The 25,946-nt window shown below is 36.3% G+C and overlaps 1 protein-coding gene across 6 annotated transcripts in view; it reads right to left on the reverse strand.

Annotated features, from left to right (window-relative positions):
- Positions 1–25,946, reverse strand: part of WNK3 (WNK lysine deficient protein kinase 3) — a 153,773-nt gene that overhangs the window by 107,750 nt on the left and 20,077 nt on the right. The window contains exon 1 of one of the 6 annotated variants that reach the window (XM_087427042.1): positions 10,601–10,707. The exons of the other annotated variants lie outside the window; for them this stretch is intronic. The gene's annotated coding sequence lies outside the window, so the exon portion shown is untranslated. Of the gene's footprint in view, positions 1–10,600; positions 10,708–25,946 lie in introns of those variants that run through there. 6 annotated transcript variants of the gene reach the window in all.

Genomic DNA, 25,946 nt, shown 5'->3' on the forward strand with positions numbered 1-25,946 from the left:
GGTGAAAGGGGTTGGGGGGGTGGGCACAAGCAGTGAAAGGGCGCATTTATATGGCGACTGACAAATAATAAAGTACAAGTGAAATTTCACAATGTTATAGACTATTATGACCTCAATAAAAAAAAAGTTAGGTATGATTTCTATTTCAAGATGGTTGACAACATATTAAATTATTTCCCCTCCATTCCTCAATCCCACCAAAATGGCAAAAGAAATATATAAATTATCCATAGTAGTGATGGAAATATAAGAAGGGTTCAAAAAAAAGATTTTTTAAAGTTAAAAAATATATACCTTATAGGAATATATTTTTATGAAACTCAAGACAGTAGAAGAAATGGTAACTTAATAGAAGCAAAAGGCTCCCATTAAAGAGTTTTTTTTGGGTTTTTTTTTTTTCCGCCATGCAATGGTTTTCATTAAAAGTCTATTGTGCTGCATCGCTAAACATATTAATACAAACTATCACCAAATTGGAAAAAATATATATATACGAGGCCAAAAAACTATTGGATTGTTTTTCGTAAGAATTAGGCTCAAAATGAACAATGTAAATGAAAAGTGTTATTTCTTTATCTTAAAGAGTTTTTTTTTTTGTTAAGACTTCATAATAACCCTAATAAAGCAGGACACTAGAGCTCTGGCAATTTCATTTTTGGTTACTTTATCCACATTAGTCCTTTATGTGTATAAGGAAATATGTAAAAGGATATTCAATGCAGCATGGTTTGTAATTGTGAATAATTAGAAACAAACAAAATGTCAGTAGCAAAGTTTATTACATGCCAGGCATTGCTTTAAAATTTTTATATATATTAACACATTTAGTCCCCACAACAATCCTTTAAGATAGGCATTACTACTATTATCCCCATTTTGCAAATAAAGAAACCAAGGTTAAGATGGTTAAGTAAACTGCCCTGAATCAAATGGGTCACAGTATGCTAAACTTGGTTATAAACAAATAACAGTTAAAAGAATGAGATAGAGCTATGTGTAGTAATATGGATAGACCTCTGGGACATACTGTTGACTGAAAAAAGCAATCTAAAAAAAATTTACAATATGATACTTTGTACATAAAAAGAACCATCCAGACCAATGCTACATTTTCCAGTATATATATAATACATAGGGAAAGGACTAGAAGGATACACAAATGAGTAACTGCAGTTTTATCTGGAGAACTAGGGGAACATGACTGGCATGGAAGAGTCTTTTCTTCAGATGATGACCATTTGGTATACCCCACAGCCATTCAGCAATATCTTTTACTATATTGAATATCTATTATGTGAATATCTAAATTTTAGTCTCCTAAGACTTTTTTTATATTTAACTTTTTAATCCATCTGGAATTCATTTCTGTACATGCAGTATTTTCGTCTAGATGGTTAATCAGTTGTGCTAGCACCACTTAATAATTTTTTTTTTTTTTTTTTTTTTTATTTATTTTTCCCCCAAAGCCCCAGTAGACAGTTGCATGTCATAGCTGCACATCCCTCTAGTTGCTGTATGTGGGATGCGGCCTCAGCATGGCCGGAGAAGTGGTGTGTTGCTGCGCGCCTGGGATCCGAACCCAGGCCGCCAGCAGCAGAGCGCACGCACTTAACCGCTAAGCCACGGGGCCGGCCCCCTCTAGCACCACTTAAACTGTTCTTTTCTCACTGAATTGAAGAACATATTTGTTGTATATTACGTTTCCAGCTATACTGAGTTCTGCTGCATCCTTTCACCAATCTGTCTACTCCTATGGCAGTAGCTTTCAGTCCGTTTAATAATTGGTAAGGCAAGTCACTTTCTATTCCTCATTATTTTCTTGGCTATTCTCATCTATTTATATTCCATACAAACATTAAGATCATTTTTCCAATTAAAAGACAATCTCTTGTAATCTTAATTGGAATTACATATATATATATATATATACATATATGTATATATATATATATATAAATTTGGAGAAAACTGGCACCTAAAAGCCATCTAAGAACATGGTATATATCTTTCCACTTGTCCAGAGTTTCAGTAAGATTTTTTGTGTGGTGGGCAGGCGCGAGGAGAAAGCTGATACTCTCTCAGCTTCTTTTCTCCTGAGCCACATATTTAATTTTAATTTAAAATTTACATTTAGTAACATTGACTCTTTTTGGTGTACAGTTCCATGAATTTCAACAAATATATAAAGTCATGCAACCACTGCCACAATTAAAATACAGAACAATTCTATCATTCCCCCCAAAAAACCTCCCTTGCACCATCCCTTTATAATCAAACCCCCTCCTCACCCTTAAACTCTGGAAGCCACTGATCTACTTAATATTTCTATAATTTTACCTTTTCCAGAAAGGCTTATAAACGGGAAGAAAGTATATATAGCCTTCTGAGTTTGGCATCTTGCACTTAACATGATGTCTTTTACATTGATCCATATTGTTGTAAGTATCAATAGTTTGCTGCTTTTAATTGTTGAATAGTATTCCACCTATAGATGTACCACAGTCTGCTTATTCATTCCACAGATGAAGGACATTTGGGTGGTTTCCAGTTTTGGGTGATTACAAATAAAGCTACTATATATACTCATGTACAGGTATTTGTGTGAACATAACTCATGTACAGGTACTTGTGTGATCATAGGTTGTCTTGGATAAATATTTCAAGTAGGATTGATGGGTGATATGGTATGTTAAACTTTATAAGAAACTGACAAAGTGCCAAAATGGTTTTACCATTCTGTATTCTCACCAACAATATATGAGTTTCTCCGCATGCGTTATCCTCACCAGCAGTTGGGACTGTCACAGTTTTCTTTGGTTGGTTTTTAGCCATTCTAATAGGTGTATTGTGGGTATCAGATTATGATTATAATTTCTATTTCCCTAATTGTTAATGATGTTGAACATCTTTTCATGTGCTTACTTGCCATACGTCTGTCTTCTTTGGTGAAATGTCAGTTCAAATCTTTAGTCCATTTTTTAATTGAGTTGTTTTATCTTGTTGAGTTTTGAGAGTTCTTTACAGATTTTAGATACAAGTCCTTTGTCACATATGTGATTTGAAAACATTCTCTGCCAGTCTGTGGACTGTCTTTTCATTCTCTTAACAGTATCTTTCATAGAGCAAAATATTTTTATTTTTATGAAGTCCAATTTATTGATTTATTTTAATGGATCATGTTTTTGCTTTTAATATCCAAGAACTCTTTGCCTAACCAAAAGTCAAAAAGATTTTCTCATGTGTTTTGTCCTAGAAGTTTTACAGTTTTATGTTTTACTTTTAGGTCTATGATCTATTTTGAGTTAAATTTTGTATAACACGTGAGAGTTACATCAAGGTTCATTTTTTTGAAGATGCACGTCTGATTGTTCCAGCACCTTTTTTTGAAAAGACCATCCTTTCTACGCTGAATTGCCATTGCACCTTTTTTCTCTTTTAAATCACTTGACCATATCTATTTGGGTCTATTTCTGAACTCTATTCTGTTCCACTGATCTGTGTCTATCTTTTTCCCCATACCATACTATACCTTTAGAGTAAGTCTGGAAATCAGTTAATATGAATTCTTCAACCTTGTTCTTCTTTATCAAAACTGTTTTAGCTATTCTAGTTCCTTGTTTTTCCATATTAATTTTAGAATCAGCTTGTCAACACCTAAAAAAAATTCCTGCCAGGATTTTGATGTAATTGTCTTGAATTTCTAGGTCATATGGAGAGAAATGACATCTTAACAATATTGAGTCTTCCAACCAACCCATTTATTTAGGTCTTTGATTTCTTTTATTGGTTTTTTTTTTTTTTTTAGTTTTCAGCATACAGATTCTGCACATACTTTATTATATTTATATTTTAGTATTTCATTTTTTTGGTGCTATTGTAAATGGTACTTTTAAAAAATTGCAATTTCCAATTATTCATTGCTAGTATATAGAGATATAATTGGTTTTTGTACATTAACCTTGTAAACCTGCAACCTTGTTAAAATCACTTATTAGTTACAGGAGCTTTTCTTAGATTCCTTGGGATTTTCTACATAATCATGTCATCTGTGAGTAAAGACAATTTTATTTCTTCCTCTCCAATCTTCATTTCTTTTGTTTCTTTTTCATGTCTTATTTCACTGGCTAGGACTTCCAATATGACGTTGAGAGCATCATACTGGAGGTGGTGAGAGCAGACATCCTTGCCTTGTTAGAGAAAAAGCATTCAGTCGTTCATCATTAAGTATGATGTCAGCTGTAGGGTTCTTTTTAATAGATGCCCTTTATCAGGTTAAGGAGAGTCCCTTCTATTGTAAGTTTGCTGAGTTTTTATCATAAATGGATATTGAATTTCTTCAACTGCTTTTTCTGCATCTATTGAAATAATCATGTTTTTCCTTCTATAGTCTGTTAACGTGTCAAATTACATTGATTTTCAAATGTTGAACAATCCTTGCATTCCTGGGAAAACCCCACACAGTCATCACATGTTATCCTTTTTATATATTGCTGGATTCAATCTGCTAACATTATGGCTGAATATTTTTTCATCTATGTTCATGAGGGATATTGGTCTGTAGTTTTCTTTTCTTGTAATATCTTTATTTGTTTTTGGTATCAAGCGGGTGGGCTTTGGTTTGACTCTTGCTCTGCTGTCTTGAGGCAATGATTGCTCTGAAAAAGTTAGTATATAAATGAAGGCTCGGGCCTCCACTTTGTCATCCTATAGCTTCTAATTTCCTCTCTAGAGGGTCTTCCAAAGAGCACTTATAAGAGACTGAGATTTTCCAGGTATTACATTCTTTCATCAGCAGGAAGAGATAAAGTTATCCCTTTTCCAATGTTTCTACTGTTTATTTTCTTATCTTATTGATTTTGCTAAAACATCCACAACAATATTGAAAAAAATAACGGTGATAACAGTCATCACTGCCTTTTATTGTTTTTTAATAAAAACAGCTTTATTATCTCATAGCTTAGAATGTTTACTGAGTTTTGTTTTTGTTTTCACAAATAGTTTAACATGTTAGAGAAATTTCCTTATATTCCTACTTTACTTTTATTTTTTAATTAGGAGTGGCTGCTGAATTTTATCAAATGTTTTCTCAGCACCTACTGATACCATATGGTTTGCTGATAGGTTCCTGACACAGAACAAGTCTTAAATCTTAAAAGGCTTTGGCCTAACTAGTTGTAGCATATTATTTTTTTGATCCACTGGTGAATTCTATTTGCAAAATTTTACTAAGGACTTTAACATCTACATTCACATGTGAGATTAAATTACAGTTTTCTTTTTTTGTACAATATAAGATTTGGTATTAAGATTATACTGGCTTCATGAAATTAATTGGGGGTAAGTAGTGTTAACACTGGAATAACTTGTCATTTAAAGGTTACCTAGAAATCAAGCTCTGAATCTACTTGCTCATGATGTGTTTTTCCTCTTTTTAAATTATATAAAAATTACGGCATAAAGAATAAGGTACTAACAACCAGCTTTGCTGAATTTTAACATTTTGCCAAATTTGCTTCATTTTAACAAGACATTACAAATATAGTTGAAGTCCCCTAGATACCCCTCCTTGATTCTATTCCCTTCCTTCTCTTCCCAGAAGTAACCACTATCTTAATTAGGGTTTTGATCCATGCAAGTTCTTAAAATATTTTAAATTATATGCTTATATCCATAAGCCATATAGTTTTACAAGTGTTAAAACTTCATAAAGGTGGTTACCATGCGGTATTTGTCCCTTTGCAAATTATTTAGCTCAATACTACATTTTTTATAGTTACCAATTTTGATATGTATAGTTCATTTATTTTAACTATTGTGCAGTATCTCATTATATAGTTCTACCACAATTTATCCATTCACCCATTGATGTACATTTAGGTTGATCCAAGTTTTCTCTATTATAAACAACGCTGCATTGCATATTCTTAGATGCCTCCATGTCCTAGTATTAAGAAAAAAATAAGAACTTAAATCACCTTTCTATATCTTCTATAATAACTGGCCTATTCAACTTTTCTACTTTTTCTTGGGTACATTTTGGATTTATATTTTGTTTAGGAGTAATCCATTACTTGAGATTTAAAATGTGTTATCAATGTTAAAGATAGAATCTAGATGGTGGGTATTATGGATATTCTCAGCAAATCTTTCAACTTTGCTGTATATTTGAAATGTTTCATACTAAAGTGTTGGGAAAAATTTGTTGTCAAAGTTGCACATCCTATTCTCTTATAATTCTTTTACTCTTTTCCACAGCACGGCTATGTTTCATTTCTTCTGTCATATATTTTTGCCCTCTCATTGTTCTTCATCAGGTTCATTAATCATTTTTCAGAGAGCCAAAAAGAGTAGAATTTATCCTATTTTTAGGATAATTTTTTCTTAATTTCAGTTATCTTTATTAATTCCCTCTTCCTTTATTTTGCTTTCTTTTGCTATTATTTCCCTAATGTCGTAAGATGAGTACTAAATTGCTTCTAGTTATTGTTCATTAATAATGAAGACATTTTAGGTAATAAATTTTCTTCTGGGTATAGCTTTTGCAATGATCTACAAGTTGTGTTGTAATGCATTCTCTTTTTCATTAATTTCTAGGTAGTTTATAATTTCAGTTTTGATTTTATTTATCAAAATTTATCTAGGAGTGTGATTTTTAATCTCTAGTTAAGAATCTTTCGGTTATGTGTTTCATTATTTATTTCCAATTTTATTGAGTAATGCAGAATATAAAATCTATTTAACTTAAGATTCTCTTTGGGCCACATATTTAACCAAATTTTTTAGTGGCTTATAGACTATAAAAATGTATATTTCCTATTTGAAGGATATAAAGTTCTATATATCCATCAAATGGAGTTTGTGGATTATATTATCCAATTCCTCTATATTTATTTACTTTTTGTCTGCTATATTTGTCCTATGCTGAAAGAAATGAACCTGAAATTTCCTACTATGGCTATATGTTTATCCATTTTCCTTGAATCTATTAGAGGTTCTGAGTTTAAATTACTAGCCAAAATATTTTTGGTGCCTAGAGGTCTTGGATATATCTTCTTTTTTTTTTTAAAGATTTTATTTATTCATTTTTTTCCCCCCAAAGCCCCAGTAGATAGTTGTATGTCATAGGTTCACATCCTTCTAGTTGCTGTACGTGGGACTCGGCCTCGGGTTGGACGGAGAAGTGGTGCCTTGGGGCGTGCCCGGGATCCGAACCTGGGCTGCCAGCATCAGAGCGCGCGCACTTAACCGCCAAGCCACGGAGCCGGCCCTTGGATATATCTTCTTAAACTGTGAAGTAAATAACTTCACAATATCCTGGTTAATGCTTTAGTTTTACTTTTTTCCTTCTGTGACAGATATTAATATTGCCACTCCTGCTTTCTCTTTGCTTGTTTATACCTTTAGCTTAACCTTTCCTTATCAATGTTTTCAGTAAACAACACATGTGGGTTTTGTCCTTTAACCCTATCTAACATTCTGAGTTTTTTAACAAGCAAATGCAATATGTCCACATTTGATATAGCAAATGATATACTTAAAGTAATTTTACTCCTTCCATCTTATTTTAGGTTCTTTATTTATTTTACTTTGTTGTTTCCTTTATTTCTGTTAACTTAGAAGTATATTATGTTTTTTTCCATTTTACTAGTGGTTAGCTTCCTTTTCTTAACACTCAAAATCAAACACTAATAAAGCAAAGTTGCAGATAACAAAAACAACACTTAAAAATCAGTTGTTTCTATATACTAAAAGAAATAATCCAAAAAAATTCAGAAAACAATTCCATTTACAATAGGATCAAAAAGAATAAAATACATAGGAAGAAACTTAAGGAGACGAAAGACTTGTAACACTGAAAACTACAAAACATTGCTGAAATTAAAGAAGACATAAATAAATGGAAACACATCCCATGTTTATGGATTAGAAGATGTAATAGTGTCAAGATGTCAATGCCAAAAGAGATCTGCAGATTCAATGCAATCCCAACAATATTTTTTGCAGAAATTAAAAAAAAAAAAATCCTAAAATTCATATGGAATCTCAAGGGACCTCAAATACCTAAAACAATCTCGAAAAAGAACAAAGTTGGAGTTCTTGATTTCAAAACTTACTACAAAGCTACAGTAATCAAAACAGTGTGATACTGGCATAAAGACAGACATAAAGATCAATGGAATAGACTATAGAGTCGGAAATAAATCCTCGCAGGGGCCGGCCCCGTGGTGTAGTGGTTAAGCACCCACGCTCCGCTGCTGGCAGCCCGGGTTCTGATCCCGGGCGCACACCAACACACCGCTTGTCAGGCCATGCTGTGGCAGGCCTCCCATATAAAGTGGAGGAAGATGGGCACAGACGTTAGCTCAGGGCCAGTCTTCCTCGGCAAAAAGAGGAGGATTGGCATGGATGTTAGTCAGGGCTGATCTTCTTCACACAAAAAAAAAAAACAAGAAAAAAAAAAAAAAAGAAAGAAATCCTCGCATATATGGCCAACAAATGATTTTCGAAAAGGAGGCCAAGATCATTCAATAGAGAAACGACAGTCTCTTCAACAAATGGTTGTGGAAACTGGATAGCCACACGAAAAAAGAATGGAGTTGGACCCTTACTTTACACGATATACAAAAATCAACTCAAAATGCATCAAAGACCTAAACATAAGAGCTAAAAATATAAAACTTTTAGAAGAAAACAGAGGGAAAAAGTTTCATGATATTGGGTTTAGCATTAATTTTTGGATAGTGATATCAAAAGCACACAAGTAACAAAAGAAAAAGTAGATTAATTGGACTCAATAAAAACTGAAAAATTTTGTGTATCAAAGGCACTATTAAGAGAGTCAAAGGCAGGGGCCAGCCTGGTGGCGCAAGCGGTTAAGTGCGGGCTCTCCGCTGTGGCGGTTCCCGGGCGCGCACCAACAAACTGCTTGTCAGGCCATGTTGTGGCAGGCATCCCATATAAACAGTGGAGGAAGATGGGAGTGGATGTTAGCCCAGGGCCAGTCTTCCTCAGCAAAAAAAAAGAGGAGGATTGGCAGACGTTAGCTCAAGGTTGATCTTCCTCAAAAAAAAAAAAGAGAGAGAGAGAGTCAAAGGCAATCCACAGAATGGGAGAAAATATTTGCAATTCATATATCCGATAAGGAATTAATACTCAGAATATATAAAGAACTCCTACAACTCAACACTCAAAAAGACAAACAACCCAATTCCAAAATGAGCAAAGGACTTGTCGGTCTGGCACAGTGGCAAAGTGGTTAAGTTCCCATGCTCCACTTCGGTGGCCTGGGGTGCACAGGTTGAGATCCCAGGCGTGGACCTACACACTGCTAATCAAGCCATGCTGTGGCAGGCATCCCACATATAAAGTAGAGGAAGATGGGCATGGATGTTAGCCCCAGGCCAATCTTCCTCAGCAAAAAGAGGAGGATTGGCAACAGATGTTAGCTCAGGGCTAATCTTCCTCACCAAAAAGAGGAGGATTGGCAACAGATGTTAGCTCAGGGTTAATCTTCCTCACCAAAAAAAAAGTAGCAAAGGACTTGAATAGATATTTCTCCAAAGAAGAAATACAAATGCCCAATAAGGACATGAAAGGAAGCCCCATATCACTAGTCATTAGAGAAATGCAAATCAAAACCAAAAAGAGATACCACTTCACACCCATTAGAATGTCTATAAAGATTAAATAAATAAATAACAAGTGTTGGCGAGGTGGAAAAATTGGAATTCTTTTGCATTGCTGGTATGAATGTAAAATGTTGCAGCCACTGTGGAAAACAGTATGGCGGTTCCTAAAAAATTAAACATAGAATTATCATACGATTCAGCAATTCCACTTCTAGGTATATATCAAAAAGAACTGGGGGGGGGGGGGCCGTGGCTTAGCAGTTGGGTGCGCACGCTCCGCTGCTGGCGGCCCGGGTTCGGATCCCGGGTGTGCACCGAGACACCGCTTCTCCGGCCATGCTGAGGCCGCATCCCACATGCAGCGGCTGGAAGGATGTGCAGCTATGACATACAGCTATCTGCTGGGGCTTTGGGGGGAAAAATAAATATAAATTAAAAATCTTCAAAAAGAACTGGGGGAGAGGGAACTCAAGATGGCGGCGTGAGCAGACTCGGAACTCACCTCCTCCCATGGACACAGCCAATTTACAACTACTTGTGGAAAAATTACCCCTGAGAAAGAACTGAAAACCGGATAAGAGGAACTCCTGCAACAACGGACAATCCTAATTGAGGTGGAAGAGGCAGAGACTCCCTTCTGGAGAGGAAAAACAATGCCTTCACAAGCCGCCAGCTTCATGGCCGCCAGAGAGCAGCGCACAGGTACGCAGCCCTCCCTGGAGGCGTGGGGCCCTGAGCCGGGGAGCGCCCCCGCTGTGGGCATTTTGTGGACCCAGCACAATCCAGACGAGTGGCATAATATCTGACTTTGCCTGCTACTAAAACATCGGGGAATACCCCAAGAAAAGCTGGTTCACAAAGAAACTAAAACCGGCTCGTAAAGGGCACATGCACAAACTCACCCGTTTCAGAAAGCATCCTAAAATCACCAGAAAGAAAGGTGCACAGTGCTGTGGTGAAAAGAGACTCACCTAATAGGCCCTGAGTGCATCTCGGTGAGAGGTGAGACCTCTCCAGGGACTGGGACATTGGCGGCGGCCATTGTTGTGGCCTGGTGTGGGTGTGCTGACACAGACGCCATTGGAGTGCTCCCTGAGGCCTGCTAGCCAAGGGTCTGCCCCACCCGCTAGAGCACAGATTTAATCCAGCTCAGCCAGGGCAGGCAGCCCACCCTAGAGACTGGCCCCACCCAACAACAAGCCCTCAGGCAACGTGTGGGCCTGCATAGATTGGTGACTGGATTCTCTGCAGCATGGCAACTGAGCTGACTTGAGCGGGGTAGGGCGTGCACAAGGAGCGGGTGGAGAGTGTGGGGCGGTGGCGGAGTGTCTGGGGCTCCCGCCGTGGAGAGACTGGGTCCGCTTCAGGAGGTCGGGGTGCACACACGGGGCAGGACTGTGTTGACTGTGTGTGTGGACCTGTGGGCGGCAGGGCTTGTCAGCTGCAGAAGACTTGTGCTTCTCAAAGATCCACACAGGGAGTTTGCCCCACCTTCCAAAGCCTGAAACAATTGGGTGCTCCTGTGGCTGAGGCCAGCCCCACCCAGCTGCAATCCTCAGAGAGCTGACAAGAGACCTAATAGGCAGAAGGCTTACAGCAACTGTAAGGCCCTGAGCCAAACAACCTGCCACGCTGGGGGCCTACTCACTTAAAAGAAATACTGCAACACAAATGTGGTATTAGACTTGCAGCCAACTGTGTTGGGGCTCCCCACACCTGATAAAGAGACTGAACGGCCCACAACAACTACAAGCAGCTGAGCATTACAACAGCTGGCCAGGAGCATAACTCAGCCTCCCTGGGCGCCTACAGGGAGAGCAAACAGGCCACAACAGAAGGACACACGTAGCCCACATAGGGGTCACCCCTGGAACATTGAGAACTGAGGGAAGCACACTGGAAGCCCCCTAAGGCATCACTTACATAAGGTCACCTATCCAAGAGCAGGAGACGTAGCTGACCTACCTAATACGTAGACACAAGTACAGGGAAAGAGGCAAAATGAGGAGGCAAAAGAATACATTCCAAGTAAGGGAACAAGACAAAACCCCAGAAAAGGAACTAAGTGAAACAGAAATGAGCAACCTACCTGACAGAGAGTTCAAACAAAGAGTGTTAAGGATGCTCACTGATCTGGGGAGAAGAATAGATGAACTCAGTGAGAATGTCAACAAAGAAATGGAAGATATAAAAAAGAACCAATCAGAAATGAAGAATACAATACTGGAAATGAAAAATTCACTAGAGGGACTCAAAAGCAGAGTAGAGGATACAGAAGAATGGATCTGTGAGCTGGACGAAAGACTAGAAGAAATTACCCAAACTGAACAGGTAAAAGAGAAAAGAATTAAAAAGAGTGAGGACAGTCTAAGGGACCTCTGGGACAACATCAAGTACGCTAACATCCGTGTTATACGTGTCTCGGAAGGAATAGAGCGAGACAAGGGGGCAGAGAATCTATTTCAAGAAATAATAGATGAAAACTTCCGTACCTTAAGGAAGGAAACAGACATCCAGGTACAGGAAGCACAGAGAGTCCCAAACAAGATAAACCCAAAGAGGCCCACACCAAGACACATCATAATCAAAATGTCCAGAATTAAAGATAAAGAGAGAATCCTAAAAGCCGCAAGAGAATGTCAAGTTACATACAAAGGAAACTCCATAAGGCTATCAGCTGACTTCTCAGCAGAAACCTTACAGGCGAGAAGAGAATGGCATGATATATTTAAAGTGCTAAAAGGAAAAAACTTACAGCCAAGAATACTCTACCCAGCAAGGTTACCATTCAAAATGGAAGGAGAGATCAAAAATTTCCCAGACAAGCAAAAATTAAAGGAGTTTGTCACCAAGAAACCAGTGCTACAAGAAATGTTAAAGGGACTGATTTAAGGTGAAAAGAGAAGACCACAAATAGGAAAAATTATCTATTTCCATGATAAGAACGTAATGGATACAAATGCACAAAAAAGAGGTTAGATATGATATCAAAAACATGAGGGAGGAGGGGAGTTAAAGAGTACAGCTTTCAGACAGGTCAAACTAACGTGACCATCAATTCTGTATAGAAGACGAAAGGAACAGAGAAGGACTATTAAAACACTGAGAAAAAAAAAGTTAAAAAATGGCAGTAAGTACATACTTATCAATAGCTACTCTAAATGTCAATGGACTAAATGCTCCAATTAAAAGGCAGAGGGTGGCTCACTGGATAAAAAAACAAGACCCATATACATGCTGCATACAAGAGACACACTTCAGACCTAAATACACTCACAAACTGAAAGTGAAGGGATGGAAAAAGATACTCCACGCAAATGGCAATGAAAAGAAAGCTGGGGTAGCAGTACTCATATCAGACAAAATAGACTTTAAAACAAAAACTGTAAAAAGAGACAAAGAAGGGCATTACATAATGATCAAGGGAACAATCCAACCAGAGGATATAACACTTGTAAATATCTATGCACCCAATGTAGGTGCACCTAAATATATAAAGCAATTATTAACAGACATAAAAACAGAAATAGACAGTTAACACAATAATAGTAGGGGACTTTAACACTCCACTTACACCAACGGATAGATCATCCAAACAGAATATCAATAAGGAAACATCGGCCTTAAACCACACACTAGAACAGATGGACCTAGTAGATATATACAGAGCATTCCATCCAAAAACCGAAGAATACACGTTCTTTTCAAATGCACATGGAACATTCTCCAGGATTGATCACATATTAGGCCACAAAACAAGTATCCATAAATTTAAGAAGGTTGAAATAATACCAAGCATCTTTTCTGACCACAATGGTATGAAACTAGAAATCAACTACAGGAAGAAAATCAGAAAAGCCACAAATACATGGAGATTAAACAAAATGCTACTGAACAACGACTGGGTCAACGAAGAAATCAAAGAAGAAATCAAAAAATACCTGGAGACAAATGAAAATGAAAATACGACATGCCAGAACTTATGGGATACAGCAAAAGCAGTTCTAAGAGGGAAGTTTGTAGCAATACAGGCCTATCTCAACAAACAAGAAAAGTCTCAAATAAACAATCTAACAATGCACCTAAAGGAACTGGAAAAAGAAGAACAAACAAAGCCCAAAATCAGTTGAACAAGGGAAATAATAAAAACGAGAGCAGAAATAAATGAAATAGAGACTAAAAAAAACAATAGAAAAAATTAATAAAACCAAGAGCTGGTTCTTTGAAAAGATAAACAAAATTGACAAACCTTTAGCTAGACTCACCAAGGAAAGAAGAGAGAAGGCACAAATAAGTAAAATCAGAAATGAAAGAGGAGAAATTACAACAGACACCTCAGAAATACAAAAGATTATAAGAGAATACTATGAAAAGCTATATGCCAACCAATTCGACAATCTGGAAGAAATGGATAAATTCTTAGAATCATACAACCTTCCAAAACTGGATCAAGAAGAAATAGAGAATTTGAATAGACAAATCACCAGTAAGGAGATCGAAACAGTAATCACAAACCTCCCCAAAAATAAAAGTCCAGGACCAGACGGCTTCCCTGGTGAATTCTACCAAACATTCAAAGAAGACTTAATACTTATCCTTCTCAAACTCTTCCAAAAAATTGAGGAGTGGGGGAAGCTCCCTAACTCCTTCTATGAAGCTGACATTACCCTGATACCAAAACCAGACAAGGACAACACAAAAAAAGAAAATTACAGGCCAATATCACTGATGAACATCGATGCAAAAATCCTCAACAAAATACTAGCAAATCGCATACAACAATACGTTAAAAAGATTATACACCATGATCAAGTGGGATTCATTCCAGGTACGCAGGGATGGTTTAACATTCGCAAATCAATCAACGTAATACACCACATTAATAAAATGAAGAATAAAAATCACATGATCATCTCAGTAGATGCAGAGAAAGCCTTTGACAAGATACAGCATCCATTTATGATAAAAACTCTGAATAAAATGGGTATAGAAGGAAAGTACCTCAACATAATAAAGACCATATATGAGAAACCCACAGCTAATATCATCCTCAATGGTGAAAAACTGAAAGCTATCCCTCTAAGAACAGGAACCAGACAAGGATGCCCACTCTCACCACTCCTATTTAACATAGTACTGGAAGTCCTAGCCAGAGCAATCAGGCAAGAGAAAGAAATAAAAGGGATCCAAATTGGAAAGGAAGAAGTGAAACTGTCACCATTTGCAGATGACATGATTTTATATATAGAAAACCCTAAAGAATCCACCAAAAAACTTTTAGAAGTAATAAACGAATATGGTAAAGTTGCAGGATACAAAATCAACATCCAAAAATCAGTTGCATTTCTATACACTAACAACGAAGTAGCAGAAAGAGAAATTAAGAATACCATCCCATTTACAATTGCAACAAAAAGAATAAAATACCTAGGAATAAACTTAACCAAAGAGGTGAAAGATCTGTACACCGAAAACTATAAAACATTTCTGAAAGAAATTGAAGAAGACACAAAGAAATGGAAAGATATTCTGTGCTCTTGGATTGGAAGAATTAACATAGTTAAGATGTCCATACTTCCTAAAGCCATCTATAGATTCAATGCAATCCCTATCAAAGTTCCAACAACATTTTTCACAGAAATAGAACAAAGAATCCTAAAATTTATATGGAGCAACAAAAGATCCCGAATAGCTAAAGGAATCCTGAGAAAAAAGAACAAAGCTGGAGGTATCACACTCCATGATTTCAAAATATACTACAAAGCTATAGTAACCAAAACAGCATGGTACTGGCACAAAAACAGACACACAGATCAATGGAATAGAATTGAAAGCCCAGAAATAAACCCACACATCTATGGACAGCTAATCTTTGACAAAGGAGCCAAGAACATACAATGGGGAAAAGAAAGTCTCTTCAACAAATGGTGTTGGGAAAACTGGATAGCCACATGCAAAAAAATGAAAGTAGACCCTTATCTTACACCATACACAAAAATTAACTCCAAATGGATTAAAGACTTGAATGTAAGACCTGAAAGTATGAAACTTCTAGAAGAAAACATAGGCAGTACGCACTTCGACATCAGTCTTAGCAACATCTTTTCAAGCACTATGTCTGACCGGGCAAGAGAAACAATAGAAAAAATAAACAAATGGGACTACATCAAACTAAAAACCTTCTGTACAGCAAAGGAAACCATCAACAAAACGAAAAGACAACCTAACAATTGGGAGAAGATATTTGCAAACCATACATCTGATAAGGGCTTAATCTCCAAAATATATAAAGAATTCATGCATCTCAACAACAAAAAAACTAACAACCCAATTAAAAAATGGGCAAACGACCTGAACAGACATTTCTCCAAAGAAGATATACAGATGGCCAACAGACACATGAAAAGATGTTCAAAATCACTATCAGGGAAATGCAAATCAAAACTACAATGAGACTTATTTCACTTTGCATAACACCCTCAATGTCCATCCATGTTGTCACAAATGGCTGGATTTCATCGTTTCTTATGGCTGAGTACTATTCCATTGTGTATATATACCACAGCTTCTTTATCCATTCATCCCTTGATGGGCACTTAGGTTGCTTCCAAGTCTTGGCTATTGTGAATAATGCTGCAATGAACACAGGGGTGCATGTACCTTTACCCATTGGTGTTTTCAAGTTCTTTGGATAAATACCCAGCAGTGGGATAGCTGGATCATATGGTAGTTCTGTCCTTGATTTTTTGAGGAATCTCCATACTGTTTTCTATAGTGGCTGCACCAGTTTGCACTCCCACCAGCAGTGTATGAGAGTTCCCTTCTCTCCACATCCTCTCCAACACTTGTTGTTTCCTGTCTTGTTAGTTACAGCCATTCTGACAGGCGTGAGTTGATACCTCATCTTAGTTTTGATTTGCAATAAACAAAAATTAACTATAGTAATCCCCCTTTAAACACAGACAGACACAGACACAGACACAGACACACTACTGTATTAATGATAACCATTTTGATAAGGTAACTTTCACACATCACCAATGAGGAGAGTTCTTACACAAGAAAGGAAATGATGAACCACAAAAGGCAAACTAGAGAGCAGTGATAGCTAATGGAGTTGACATAGTCAGAAGCCAGGAAAATTGTAGTCTACAAAAATGATCCCTAAATCTTACTGTCTCTAGGTAAGGCCACCAAAAAAGCATCAAATATCAATTTTTAGTGTTATAAATATTAATTTATATGGCTGATAGATATAATAGAGGTCAAATACAAATTTACCAAATAGATTTCAACTACTCCACACTACTTTAAAAAGAAATACTGCCCTTTACAAATGTTAACTAAACACTTAGTCTATTATAATATATGGAATGCTAAAAATGTACACAAAACCTTTCCTGAGACAAGGCACAATACCAACATGACTAACCTGCATATGTATTTATTTAAGATAAGAAGCATTTAATTTCCAAAAAGTAAACTATGGCCTTATCAGCTATGTCTCAATGCAAACACCAACAATGAACTACAGAACCAGGTCATAGGCTGCATGGATCTGTTTCTGCAAACATGAAAGAAGGAAGAAATCATCAACAATGATATAAAAGCTGTATTATAAAAAAACTAGTTTAAGTAAGGCTGAACACTATGAAAGCTTCAAAATAGTGCTTAACTTACCAAGCAGTCTACCAATGAATATTCTGGATAAATATGAGGTTGCTCAGTATTTTATCACTATCATTTATTGAACACTCAAACATGTGCCACATGCTTTATAAATATTATCTCTAATCCTCAATGTTTTATTTCTCAAGCTGAGCAGTAGATACACAATTTCCATTACTTTATTCTTTATTCTTTTTTGTATATCAGGTTTATTATATTTTTCTTTTTAAAAAAAGTGAAAAACTAAGGCTCCAAAATGTTAAGCTACTTATCTTGCCCAAAGTACCTAACTGGCACAGACAACATTGGAACCCAGGTCTGCTGTAACCTGAATCCCAAGTACTTTCTAGTTCATCACTCTGCCTCTCAGAAATAGAATTCACAGCAATGACTGCAGATACTTCATTCACAGACCACTTTCCATGGAGAGACGGTATAGCACCCCAGAACTTTATAAAGCTAAATGAAATAAACACACACTAGGGCAATTATAACTTGTAAATGGTAACATCAAAGTATTAATCAAGAAATAAGCATTTAATAGTCATAGTGTGGCCACAGTAGCATGTTAAAGCTTTTAGACAGCAATGGTATTAATACCTTAAGAAAAGTGCTCATCTATGGTGGTCAAGATAACATATGGAAAGGGGAACGAACCACATACAGACCCAGGTTCAGTTGCCTTCCAGTACTGTTGAACAAAGAGGAAGTCCTCATCCAGTCAGGACTTGAGCATCCAGTTCATTTGGTCGGTCTATTATCTCAGCAGGAGGACACACAGGAACATCTAGTTCCTTTGTTCTGACTCTATAATTATCAAGCCAGCTTCTGATTATAATTTACCTTCCCATGTATCTAACCTACAGACCAACTACAGCATTTGACTTAACAACTATATTCCTCATTCTAAATTAATAAATTTGTGTCCTAGATTTAGGCATTTGAGTTAGCACAAGGCAGTCTCCTTTTTCAAAGTGTCCAACCACATCTGGACACGGACAAAAGGTGAAGCCCAGACACTGAACCATGGCAACCCAACCATGAAACTGTTCCTCAAAGGCGCCAAGCTAGGGAGTGGCCTTAAAGGACACCACTAACTAGAACGCCTTAAGCTTCAGCTGTTTAATGTTAGGAACCTGATTTTAAACAGGGTCCATTTAAGAAACCATTTGCTATAAAATAGTTAAAAACATAAAAGAATGATCTTCTCAAATGACTAAAAGGGGGAAATTTTTAAGTCATCTATGCAAATGTTTTATATATATAATTGGTGGAATACAAATCCCTGCTCTACCCCTTTGGGTAAGTTACTTTATGTACCTAAACCTCAGTTCCGCCATCTAAAAACTAATCATCCCTAGCTCATATACCTGTTTCAAAGACTAAATAAAATATTCAAATTAAGTACCTTTATAAGTGCTCAATTAATGTTATTTTTGACAAATGGAAAGTGTATGATACCACTATTAATAACTTAAAATATACTCAAATTCCTCAACCACAAATTCCCTGATTGTTGGGTTTTCAGAAACTTAACAGGCATACTTAGGAAAAGACTACATAAAACTAAGAGGTAATTCCAATTAATAAACGTAGAAGGAATGTGGGAAATAGAAACTCACCATTAGAACACCACAGTAATACTTAATATGGGCAAGATACACTAACGGATGCCAAAACAATGGGAGAAAGTTTGAGGAGAAACAGATACTTGCATAGTCTCAAAGTATTTACTCCTAAGATATTTATTAATCTATAAAGGGAAAAGAATTAATTTTACAGTAGAGAAAATCTATCAGACACCACCCTAACCAAGTGATCGAGGTTATCATCACAGTAATCTACATCAACATCATGTAACCCCTGCTATGATGCACTGAGAAGGATGTATCACTTCTGTGGTATTCTTGCCAAAATTCATAGCCCAAATCTAATCGTGAGAAAACATAAAACAAAGCCAAATTAAGGGACAGTCTACAAAATAACTGAGCAGTACTCTTCAAAAGTTCAAGATCATGAAAAACAGGGAAAGACTGAAGAACTGTCACAGACTGGAAGAAACTACAGGGACATAACTAAATGCAATGTGGGAGCCTGAACTGGATCATAACATTAAAAAAGGACATCAGTGGAAAAATTGGTCAAACTCAAATAAGTTCTCTACTTCAGTTAATAGTATTATACTAATGTTAATTTCTTAAGTTTTGATAAATGTTCTCTGGTTAAGATATTAACATAAGGGGAAACTGAGTGAAGGGCGACTTTCTATACTATCTTTGCAACTCTTCTGTTAGTGGTAAATTATCTCAAAATAAAAGTTAGAAAAAGAAAACTAAGTAGTAAAGGAGTGGTAACCCTGTTGCCTGCTACTCCCAACTCTACCATTTCCTTCAAACAAACCTATATTTAACAGTCCTTTCATCTTTTCACTAATTCCAATCTCCAAGCCTTCTTCTCACTGACTATAAACTCCCTCTAGTGCAAGCTTTATGAAAACAAAAAATGAAAGTAGACCATTACCTTATACCATGCACAAAAATTAACTCAAAATGGATTAAAGACTTGAATGTAAGACCTGAAACTATGAAACTTCTAGAAGAAAACATAGTATGCTCCTCGACATTGGTCTTAGCAACATATTTTCAAGCACCATGTCTGACCGGGCAAGAGAAACAATAGAAAAAATAAACAAATGTGACTACATCAAACTAAAAACCTTCTGCACAGCAAAGGAAACCATCAGTAAAACAAAAAGACAACCTAACAATTGGGAGAAGATATTTGCAAACCATACATCTGATAAGGGGTTACTCTCTAAAATATATAAAGAACTCATGCATCTCAACAATAAAGCAACTAACAACCCAATTAAAAAATGGGCAAAAGACCGGAACAGACATTTCTCCAAAGAAGATATACAGATGGCCAACAGGCACACGAAAAGATGCTCAACATCATTAACTATCAGGGAAATGCAAATCAAAACTACAATGAGATATCACCTCACACCCGGCAGAATGGCTATAATTAACAAGACAGGAAACAACATGTGTTGGAGAAGATGTGGAGAGAAGGGAACACTCATACACTGCTGGTGGGAGTGCAAACTGGTGCAGCCACTATGGAAAACAGTATGGAGATTCCTCAAAAAATTAAGGATAGAACTACCATATGATCCAGCTATTCCACTGCTGGGTATTTATCCAAAGAACTTGAAAACACCGATGTGTAAAGATACATGCACCCCTGTGTTCATTGCAGCGTTATTCACAATAGCCAAGATTTGGAAGCAACCTAAGTGCGCATCAAGGGATGGACGGATAAGGAAGATGTGGTATATATACACAATGGAATACTACTCAGCCATAAGAAACGATGAAACCCAGCCATTTGTGACAACATGGATGGACATTGAGGGTATTATGCAAAGTGAAATAAGTCAGAGGGAGAAGATCAAATACCGTATGATCTCACTCATTAAGTAGTAGATAATAACAACAACAAACAAACACATAGAGACAGAGATTGGACTGGTGGTTACCAGAAGGGAAAGGGGGAGGGAGGAGGGCGAAAGGGATAATTATGCACATGTGTGGTCATGGATTGTAATTAGTATTTGGTTGGTGAACATGAAAACATAATGTAATCCATGCAGAAATAGAAGTATAATGATGTACACCTGAAATTTATACCACGTTATAAACCAATGTTACCGCAATAAAAAACAACAAGAAAAGAAGCTTTATGAAAACAGGGCCCATGTCTGCTTTTTCTCCTCATAATGTCCTTAGCAATTAGCACAGTTCTGGACCATTGTAGGTACTGAATACTTATTTGTTAAATGAATGGCAGCTATGTGTATTGTATTAACTTCCTATTGCTGCTGTAACAAATTATCACAAATTTAGTGGCTTAAAGCAACACAAATTTATTATCTTCCAGTTGTGGAGATCCACAATGAGAAGAAAGTCCACACAAGTCCACAAAGAGCCTCATTAGACTAAAATCAAGGTGTTGACAAGGCTATGTTCCTTCTGAACACTCTAGGGAAGAATCTGTTTCCTTGCCTTTTCCAGCTTTTAGAGATTGCCCACATTCCTTGGCTCATTGTCCACTTTCAACAATACATCACTCCAATTTCTGTTTCCATCCTCAGATCTCCTTCTGACTATGGCCATCCTGCTTCCTCTTATAAGGACCCTTGTGATTACACTGGGCCCACCCAGATAATCTAGGATAATCTACCCATTACAAGATCTTGAATCACATCTGCAAAGTCCTTTTTGCAATGTAAGGTTAACATATTCATAGGTTCTAGGGATTAGGATATGGACATCTTTGGGGTTCAACTATTCAGCCTACTGGATATATCAATTTATCTTATTTATCAAGCAAATAGTTAGCTCAAAACTACCTCACTGAACTAAGTGAAAATTAATGATATTTCCCAGACCACATCTAGTCTCCCACTCTCACCCTTTGTCATTTTATGAAAGCATCTGCCTTTGGTTTATAATTAAGTTATGTGACTAGTTTTTAAACAGAGACTAGAACATATATGTTTAAGCAAGCTTTATCCCTCCTCCCTTCAATGTCATCATTCTTTGTCCATGAGAATACTCCACTTTGAGGGCTGGGTCTGATGAAGATAGTGGGAAATCAAACCGAATAACACTATTTGGGGTGTGCCTACATGTAATGGAGTATTTTCTTGTATGGCTCAAACAGAATCTGGAAATATTTCCAAGAGGGTCATAACAAAATATTTTGAGAGCCAAAGTATCCCAGAGTGAATACTTTGGACAATCATATTTATTCAGAAACAGAAATCTTAGCATATATTTAATTACCTTTTCCTTTATTGGAAATTCAGCTGTTTTCACATTATTATCTAATTCTAATTTCACAATTAAATGTAGGGCTGATGCCTAAACATATACTCCTCCCCAAAGTGTTTTTAGATGATGAATGAAAATAAAATGGAAATGAGTGTATCCACAGTTTGATAGATGGTTTAAGTGTACAAGTATGGGTTTTTAAACTGTTACTTCCATTGCATTGCTTTGAATATATTCACTACTACAATGAAACTGTATTAGAATGCTCACTCAACATGCTAACCCGCTACAGTCAATTGTGTCTTTCTATTTTTTAACTTTCTTTTCAGTGCCATTTTTGGTTCAGTTCAGAGATGACAGCTAGAGTTGTCAGATGCTACTTAAAGGAGGCCCATTTAATTACCCTGAGAAGCACACTATCACATATCTGACCCCACAGTGAAGCTTATTACAAGCACACTCAAAAATATTTTAGAAGCAGTCAAATAACAAAAATTTTCAGATATATATGTTGTTCCTTCACTTGGAAAATAGCCCCATTATATGAAAACTCAGTTCCATCAAGAAAACAAATGACAAATGTTCCAATGGAAGTATTTTTCCAAGTTATAGTACCGCAAAAACTAGTTGTATTTCCATATGTAAAAGCAGACTGCTGTTGATTTTCAAGTTGTTAGTGGAAGAGGAAACTATTACAAACTCTTGTGATTGACTCCTTCTAAGAGTCACTAAACAGGCCTTTCAGTAACATCTGACCAGGTCTTTCAACATCTTGAACTAAAATAAAGAGTCTTCTAAACAGCACTTAGGACTGATAGCCCTTACCCACAGTAAATTACCAATTTACCAAGTAATATACCAAGTTCTTTACAAAGAACATTAGGTCACAGTCTTTCCACTAATGCCTAAAAAAATCAAGTTATGGAAACCATAAAATATGACAAACTGTTGAGATGCAGATGTTTATGGCCAAATCCTAAATCTGACCTACATCATCAAAGGGTTTGTTTGTTTTTAACATCCTCAAAGTCAAACATCAGCAGTAAAATCTATCTTTTCTGGTTTTTTGCACTGTCATAAGGTCGATGTATTCTAAACAAACAGATATGGGGCTTTTAAGAATTGCTACACAAGGCTCAAATATCCACAATGGGGGGAATGCCATCAAGAAAAACAGGTATAAAAACCTTTTGTTGAGTTGTGAATTTCAAATCAGACATGCAAAAATAAAATTTAAAACAAGAAAAGAACTGCCTAATTTCAGGGGAGAAGATTGAGCAAGAGGTGGTATAAGTGCAATATAGTTTACATATTTTAATGATGTTAATAAGTAGAAAATATGTATCAATTGATAACAACAAATACCAATTTTATATATTATATACACATATAGATAAACAAAGATTGGAAAAGAATCTACAATAATTTAAACATTTAAGCTGCTCACTGAGATGTTTTTCTACAAAATTGCTTAATTATATCATAAAGAAATAAAACTTTATGAAAAAATATGAGAAATTGTACATTACAAACTGCACAGTACTCACAGGAAAGTAATTAAAATATGATGCTCTTATCCTTCTGGGATGCTAAATAAGTTAGTTTTTCTTAATTCTAAATATGCAGAAAATGAACTGACATCCAAAAATTATATCAACTAAATCCACTAACTCTGACATTCCTTTCAGAAGAGAACATTGCAATTGTTGTTCTCTGTGTAAATTAAAATTTACTTTATATATTTACAACATGTGCTCCACATGAGAGATTCCCAAATCTGGCTATGTATCCAATTACTGGGGAACTTTTAAAAAATAAACTCCTGGGCCCCATCTCCTGGAGATTCCAATTTGGAAAGTCTGGAGTAGATGCCAGGAATCAGTATATATGATATAATATAAAGCTCATGTTGGTGTATTAAGGGTATTCCTCCTCTTATTCAGCTAGCTCTGGGAACTGGTCCCTTATTTCAGAGCTTTTCAAACTCTACTGTGCATACAAATCACCTGCAGATGTCACTAAGAGGCAGATTCTGATTCAGCAGGTCTAGGATGAGGCCTAGGAACCTGCAGTTCCAACAAGCTTGCAGGTGATGTTCATGCTATTGGTCCAGGGACCACACTTTGAGTAGTAAGACCTTATGGGATCTTTCAGTCTTTCCACTGGTGAATGACAGATGGCATTCCCCTAGGCAGTTCCTACCACTAGAATATTTTCTTTAAGTTTTACTTCAACATCCTTTTGCATAGCTAGAATATACAATTTGCAAAATACTTGACATATCTTTACTATGTTCCCTAGTACCAAGTTAATGGAAGTTATTTCCTTCATTTCCAGAGTATCACTAAAGGGTGAGTGTTACCGACGTCACAATGCAGAGATGAAATTAAAATTTACATCATTTTCAATATATATACAAGGATGTTGATCACAACCATGATTATAATAGTGAACTATTGGAGAAAAATAAAGATGCCCAAAAATAGAGGACTGACTAAATAACTTATAAGGGCATTTATTAAAAATAATGATGTAAATGCACAATTACTGGTAATGAAAAGATGTTCACGATAAGAAGAAAGAAAGGTTTTGTAAAATCTCATAATACAAATCCATTTTGTGGGGGTAAAAAACATACAGTCATATATCCATTTATGCAAACGTAAGAGTCCACAAAGATATATACTAAAATGTATAAAACATCCTCAAAGTAGTGGAATTTCAGGTGATTTTGACATTTGCTCACATTATCTAATATTTCTACTATGACATAGACCTTATAAAATTCTTAAAGGGTAAAAATAGGGTGAGAAGAAAACCAAGCAAACCCCACACATGCACACACCTTTCAAGAACTACTAGATTGGCTTAACTGCTAGATAACTTGCATTCCAAAGAGTCATCAAGGGACTTCCTACATTCAAAGCACTTTGAAAGCTTGTTAAAATTGCAGTCTTGCATCCCACCCCAGACTTACTGAATCTGAATCTCTGATAATAGGCTCTGGAATCTTGCTTATGAAGCAAACACTGACTCTTATAAATAGGAAAGTCTGGAAAGTTCGGTGTTAAACAAAAAGCTTCCTAGAAATGCAGGGACCTGGACTAAATTTCAATCTATCTAAATGGCAACCTATAGCAAATTCAGAACAGGTGAAATCACAGTACATACTCACACGCACAGAGACCACCAGAATTTGAACAACAACAAAGACCTATACTTAGTGACTGGCTTCATTCAATCTTAATTTTAAGCATCTCGTGTGAACACTGACCATTTCCCATGAGCTAATTGAGGTCACAAAGGTTTTCCTTATATTTGATCTACATCTATCTGAAACTATTCTTATTATAACCCCTTCTGTGATGTTCTATCCCTCTTGAGTCCTTCATTAGTTAAAAGTACCACAAAAACACTTTTTATGGAACCAAATATCTAGGTAATTCAAATATTCTCCTGTTGTTTTCATTTCTCCTTTCTAAATACATTCCAGTTGACTAACCTCAGTAGATTCTGGTGATTATTTCTTCCAGAGATCCTCTTTGAGGTAAATTCAAAGGCATGGGGGAGTTTATATTAATAGAAGTCCGCAAAGAATCAAGAAAAACATTTCCTGTTTTGAAAAATACCACATGAACCCCCCAAAATTTGTTGAAAGAAAAAGAGAAAAGAGAGATACCACACTGAATATATCCCTAACATATCACACTCTCAAGTATTTAGCATAACAATCAACTCATAAGGCATACGTTTACTAAAAGTTTTCAAAATGAGATGTTAAGAGTTTGGGGAATTTTCTAAGGTTAATAAA

Source organism: Ceratotherium simum, chromosome X, assembly GCF_057802395.1.
Source record: "Ceratotherium simum simum isolate JZ-2026a chromosome X, ASM5780239v1, whole genome shotgun sequence".
In the NCBI taxonomy this organism is placed as follows: Eukaryota; Metazoa; Chordata; class Mammalia; order Perissodactyla; family Rhinocerotidae; genus Ceratotherium; species Ceratotherium simum.